The sequence below is a fragment of the Mytilus edulis genome, chromosome 12, assembly GCF_963676685.1.
Source record: "Mytilus edulis chromosome 12, xbMytEdul2.2, whole genome shotgun sequence".
Classification (NCBI taxonomy): Eukaryota; Metazoa; Mollusca; class Bivalvia; order Mytilida; family Mytilidae; genus Mytilus; species Mytilus edulis.
The window spans coordinates 1,008,172-1,015,787 of record NC_092355.1 but is presented as its reverse complement, the minus strand read 5'-3'; positions in this window follow the sequence as shown (position 1 = coordinate 1,015,787).

Below are 7,616 nucleotides of genomic sequence, written 5' to 3'. Positions count from 1 at the left end.
GCTTGTAAATGCGAGGTGAACGCACGCAAAACCTTTCTACTAAACAAATGCATTATTTGTCTTACGATTATAAATACCCATTTAGTCGACAAATATCAATTACAACTTATGGTTAGCCTTGGTAATTTGTTTTAAATTATGTCCTTCGTAACAATACAGTAGGTCATTGACACCTTAGCTAAGGTGTTATTAACGATGAAACGGCCTAATTGAAGATGGAAACGTTAATTCAATAAATAAGTAGGTGCTAACCTCAACTAGACAGGTTACTGTCCGTATTTATAATCTATATATTAATGTACAGGTAATATCATGATTCCCAAATGACTCAAGCTTGATAAAATGTATAGTCAGCATTTAAATGCGACGGGAACTTGGTCAGATTTATAAATGACCAGATTAAAGAAACTAATAAACAATTTTAATAACAATGTATGTTGCGACATTTAGTGAATTTACCATCAGGGCACATCTGAAATCCGAACTTAGTACAACACTTACATAATACCATACATATAACAAATGCTGGCTTTGTTTTTTTGTGAGTAAAATCGTAGTAACCGTTTTTTTTTTGTTTTTTTTTTAAGAATAATGCAGTGCTTGTTAAAAAAGAACGAAAGTTTCCAGATGGACAGTCAAACTCATAAATCAAAAATAAACTGACAACGACATGGCTAAAAATGAAAAGGACAAACAGACAAACAATAGTACACACGATCAAACATATAAAACTAAAGAATAAGCAACACAAACCTCACCAAAATCTAGGGGTGATTTCAGGTGCTCCGGAGGGATAAGCAGATCCTGCTCCACATGTGGCACCCGTCGTTTTGTTTATGAGACAACACATCCGGTAAATAGTCTAACTCGGTAGGTCACATTTATGGCAGGGAAGGGGAATGTAGTTACCACGTAAGAAACATATCCGATATCATTTGTGAACAGAAGACTATAAATGTTGATGCACGCAATTTGAAGTGATTGTGCGGCTTTCAATAAGGAGTAAAATTAGAACTCTATATTAGGCTGATAAAGGCTTCTACATAACAATATATGTTTATTAAAAATAAAACTAATGAGCAAGTAGTGTACGATCCAGTATAAACATCTAAAGTATATCGATAGGCACTTCATAACTGTTTTATAAAAAGTAAAAATCACAAAAATATTGAACTCAGAGGTAAATCAAATCGGAAAGTCCCTAACCACATGGCAAAATCTAATGACTAAACACATCACAAACGAATGGACATTAACTATCATAATCCTGACTTGGTACAGTTATTTTCAAATGTAGAAAATGGTGTATTAAACATGGTTTTATAGCGTTTAACCTCTCACCTCGTACGACAGCCTCATCAAATTCAGTTATATTGTTGCGTAAACTAAAAACACATAATAAATAAAATAGTCAAAATATGGGTACAGCAATCATCATCGTGTTACAATTTTTAAAAAAATACATTGCTTCGCGTATCTGACGTCATAAAATGGTGTACGTCACATATTTTTGTCGTTCAATGTTTAAAAAAAATCACATGGGTGATGTTAGCATTCAGGGTTAACAAATCAAGTTCAAAGTCACGTTATAAAATCCAAAGAAACACAAAAAAGTCGCATAATTAAAACACACCTGCACATAAAGATAATACAAAATAATCTATACACCAATACCATCATGTATTATTTGGGAAGTTGATACGGAAAATTTATCAACAAGGTCTTGTTACCTTTCGATAACTTATTTAGCATTATACTTTTTTATTATGCAACCGTGTGCTCTGTTAAATTGTTAACAATTATCACAATCTATGAGAAAAACCGACAGAAACTCAAATAAACGTATGTCCTATCTTTTTTTAATTAATATGTTATAAAGTTATCTGACAATATCTAAGTTATTTGCAATTTTGTATGGAATTTTTGGAAGGAAAAGACAGTGTGTATCTCTTTCGTGTCTTCAATCTGTTAATTTGAACATAAATCCGTTTATTCTGGTTGAGATATGTAGGTCTAGGTAAAGAGTGATCTGCGTTCCAAACAATTAAAAAATACAAACTAACAGATGCATTCATACATTCATACATATATAGACATGTATAGATCTATATGTCTGTTCTATATAATGAGTTTACTGAAAACAAGTTTGCATTATTTTCATAACAACTATCATACATCAATACGGAAGTGCATTTGGTGTTTTTTTCTAATTAAACGTTCATATACCAGAGGTTTTAATCCATCCTTGATGTACATGTATAAACATTTTATATATTACCTCAGAGAATCAACCATAATCATGTCTATATGATTTATCTTTAAAATGATACATATAATAGTTTTTTGTCTAGAATATAAATATTACTACAAGTTAGACTAAATTAAAGATAAGTTTCATTTCACATTACACAAATAGTGATTAAATGATATTGCAATATATGAACTGCCTTGACTTAAGTGTTTCTTTATATATATTTATAAATATATATGTATTGTACGTTATATGAGTTCTCTTGACTGGATAAACAAAAATTGAAGCTAGAAATAGTGATGCTAATTGGAAGTTTTAGGCACAGTAGGCTTAATGACAATTGTTACAGGCATATCTTAAGAAACACATAAAAAAATGTGATATAGACGAAAGCAAATTTCCTTGAATCTTAAATTTGTCTCGGTATTGTACCAGTTGGTAAACAGATAACGAACTTAAACTTAACAATTGATTTTATCTTACCTCCTATACATTTGTAGGAATGTGATTGGTTAAAGGCGTCCGCGTGGAGATCGTGTATATTTTATATGAGGTTAGTAGGAAGGTGGGGCTTAATTCATACACGGTTGGTAAGGGTGTTATATCCCTTTATATTTCATATTAGATAAGAAGGGAGGCGGGGCATATTTCATACACGGTTAGCAGTGGTGTAACGTCACTTTATAAAAACTGAACGATACTGAGAAAAAATCTTAAAGGTTTCAACAGACGAAGAAATTGATGATTACGATCGAAACAAATTCATAAAACACATTTAAACCTAACAAGTTGTTATTGTTGGCATCTGTTTTTATAGGATTATTAGAAGTAGTTTCTTAACGCTAACAGTATTAAGACTTGCTGATTTTGATAGGTCACTAGTCTTAACTTCACAAGTTAAGATAGTCGGTAAGATACATTCGTTACGTAGTGTGCTAGTGACGTAATACGGTATCTATGAGGTCGGTAGATTCCGTATGGGAATTCGAACTTCGCTCTCACCCCATTTGGAATTCATTGACCCCACCATATATACCGTATTAGCTCACTAAAACAATATGTAACTAATATTATTACCCATATACATGAAGTTTGTTTTTTTATTGTTAATAAACTATACTTTTTTTCTAATTTTTGTTTACATATATAAGTTAAAGTACTAGTAATAAGAATGTATTAAAATGAAGTGTATTATACAGATAAATTGATAAAACATGTAACTGTAAAAATAATACTTAAACATGATTTGTTTATTCAAATATTCCAGTTACAATGTTTTTCTTCCACATACGTAATTTAAACTTTGAAACACTTGCTTTAGTCGATCGAATCTCTTTCATATTCAATGATCATTATAATTCCTTTTAAGAAATAACAGGCGTGTTCTTTATAAGTGACGTCATCAGGCATGGTTATATTTTTTAAATGCGTTAAAATCGGAATTTTAGAACAAAAGTAAGAGCATTTGACGTCATAATAAGATCGCGACCAACCATCTGTCGTGAACAAATATTTTACGAGTGAGGAGAACTATTTTCTCACACTGATCAAGAAATTTTAAAATAACAAAAATCTTAGAGAATGTTTTGCCATCAATAAGTTAATATTTATTTGATGTTTAGTACGTTATTTGGGTTGAAAATAAAATATGTGTAGTAGTGGTTATATGCTTCTGTTTATCTAAATATCAGTAAACATTAATATATCTATTTACAATGCTTAACATTAAATAAACTTATCATATATACATGGATTGAAATTTTATATTTACGCCAAACGAGCGTTTCGTCTATTAAATTTATATTTATAAACATATCAATAATAACTCTAGTCAACACAGAAGTGCTGACTACTGGGATTGTGATACCCTCGGGGAAATAAATCTCCACCAGCAGTGGCATCGACCCAGTGGTTGTACATAAACTCATCATATATACCAGGATTACAATTTTACATTAACGCCAGACGCGCGTTTCGTCTATTAAAGACTCATCAGTGACCCTCGAATCAAAAAAAAAGGTTTAAAAGCCAAATAAATTATGAAGTTGAAGAGCATTGAGGACCAAGAACTTCTAAATGTTTTGTCAAATACAGGTTAGGTAATCTATTCCTGAGGTAGAAAAGCCTTAGAATTTCAAACATTCAAAGTGTTGTTAACAGTTAATTTATATTTATAAATATATAAATGATAACTCTAGTTAACACAGAAGTGCCGACTACTGGGCTTGTGATATCCTCGGGAAAATAAATCTCCACCAGCAGTGGCATCGACCCAGTGGTTGTTAATAAACTCATCATATATATCAGGATTAAAATTTTATATTAACGTCAGACGCGCGTTTCGTCTATTAAAGACTCATCAGTGACGCTCGAATAAAAAAATGCTTAAAATTGTTTAAATTGGTACTACTAGTATGTAGCCCAATATATATATAACAAATAAATGCAACGATGAGACACATTAGTAAATAATGTGTTAGTACTAACAAATGCAATATACCATAGGATATATTATGTATAAGAATGAATTAGCACACTCTGGATAATGTTTTCTCTAATTTTCATGCTATTTTCACATTTCCTGACCGGTGTGAGAAAAATATTTCTAATATCTAGTGAAAATTTGTTCTCAGCAAATGATTTGTGGAAATATTTTTTGTTTCTTCTGAATTTTTCTATTGTGACGACATGAAAAAAGGCGATCATGCCTGATGACGTCACATAATAAGTACACAACTTTCTTCAACACTTTGAAAAAAAAGGATAAACATCATTATGGAAAAACAGATTCCATCAGTATAACTCGTGTATTATGATATTCCTCCACTCTCGACAGTTAAATTTTACTCGGCAAAACCTCGCTCTTTAAATATTACATTTTAACTGTCTCGAGTGGAGAAATATTGTAACACACTTGTTGCAGTTGTGGACTTTATATGTTTATGGTCAACGTAAGAATTCCCTACTGAGATTTTAAAATACATAGTATACTATGTGCTAATACACAATCCGTATTTGTGACAATTATTAGGTTTCAACAGTTGTGTCTACTTTATTTCTAATCAACTCGCGTTTTCCCATAATTATCTTGAAATTAAATGAAATTTAGTCATTGCATTATTGTGTTATTTCCTTCCAAATTTACATCTTAAAAACTGTTACAGTTGTACTTATCTGTTATTGACGGGACAAACACATTATTCTCAAGGATGACTGATTTGAATACGCAAAATGAAAGGTATTTAATGAACAAAAGAAAATATGATTGCTTTAAAATCAAACCTTAAAAACAAAAAAAATAAAAATAACATGACAGTGTGCATGTTGAATATTCTGTTCATTTCATACTTTAAATATATTTTTGAATATTACTTCTAATTTGGTATTTACATAAACAATCCCTTAATTTTAATACCAACACATGGTTTAGACGCGCATACATCATCTTCCTGATACATGTGTACATGACAACCAAATTATTGGAAACAATTGATTTACCCAAAATATTTTAAGAATAACGAATTTGTAAACTGAAATTGAATATGTTGTATTAAATGAGAGTTTAGTACGTTATTTGGGTTGAAAATAAAATATGTGTAGTTGTGGTTATATGCTTCTGTTTATCTAAATATCAGTAAACATTAATATATCTATTTACAATGCTTAGCCGATTTGTGGTTTTCTAGGATCTCCTGCGTCGTACGACAGATGCTTTTTTGTGCTTGTTAGTTATTTTTTTTTATCCAATTGAGATTGTGACAATTTTACATATTATGTCTATTTTGTTCACGCATCGTTAAAAATGTAATGGAACTTCATGCGACTGTCATTCATTTTTGTACAAGTGAGTGGTTTAGCGCTATAAAAACAGGTTCAATCCACCTTTTCCTTAATTTGAAAATCTGGACAAAGTCAGGAATATGACAGTTGTTGTCCATTCTAATATGACGTGCTTCTTTCGATTTGTAAACAACACTGTGATAAAATTCTTAATATATCTATACTTAGCGTAGACTCCGAGATGTACATAATAATGGCTGTTACAATATACTTCCCACGTAAATCCACATGTATTGAAACCTATTTGCAAACCCTTTGCCGATTTTATTGTTTTAAAAATTGCAATTAAAAAAGACAAAATCACTTTTATTCTTATTCGGATGCATAATAAAAAGAAATAATGCAAAACAGCTCGGAGAAACCAACAAAATAAAAATAAAATAAAATTCCGCGAAAGTTTATTCATGTATTTGGCGCTATCAAAGTCATTTCAAAACATGACGTCATACAAATGAAAACGCTAGAGTTGAAAGTTTTCCGTTACGTGAACCATTTAAATTTCGTTTACTATTGTATTAAAATTGATTCTCAAGGTAAGTTTTGTTTGATTTTCTATTCTATTGCATTATTTGCATATTTACTGATTTCAGCAAGTCAACATGGCGGCTCCTTAGTTACGAAATGTCAACTTTGGATTTTACGGTAGCTTACGAGAAAAACATGTAAATCAAAATGGCAATTGTTGGTTTTGAGAATGAAACAGATTTTTTTTCGGCGGTTGTTCACGAAATAATCCATGCAAGCTACGGATTTATTAGAATGTTCGAGCTTTATCTAACAGAGAGTAAAAAAGAACAGCCGCACACACAACATACCCACCCTCGCTTCAGTTTTTAAATGATCGTATTTGTCCTATTAGAATCGAAATAATTCATGGAAGCCATAGATTATTGGAAATTTACACATAGCCTTTAAAAGTTTTATATAACCAACTATTTTAAAAATATCATTGAGAATGATAAACTCGTACCACTGAGTTCTATTAAACAGTTGCCGCATCATTAGTCATTGCTAATTGAAGGAAATCTGGAGTCGTCTGTATTAGAAAGGTTGTATAGTCAGCTAGAAATCTATGTTCATAACTATAGTAATTATTCTTGTCTTGATGAAATTGTTCGTAGTTTGGACGCTTGTGATAGGTCAATGTGATAATCCTTTGAATGTAAACCTGCAACAAATGTGTTTTGTTTTGGAATCTAATGAGAAGATTATGATGATAAATCATGACCTATATAGTTATTCCCATAGGCTACAAAAATGTAGACAAGAAACTAAAAGAGACAATATGTTTTGCATACTGGTAATACAGAATAATTCTGTCTAAAATGTTATGTTCTTCTCTATATTGCTGTAGGAGTTGCGTGTCACAATACAGTTTGATATCAATTATGACATGCTGGTGTAGTTCGAAGTTCGCTTTTTTACTTAAAAAAAACCACCGAAAGCGTTGACATATTCTCGCATAAATACTGTTTGACATGTCACCTGCCATTCAGTTACGTGTGTAATATGTTTTGTTGGCTCG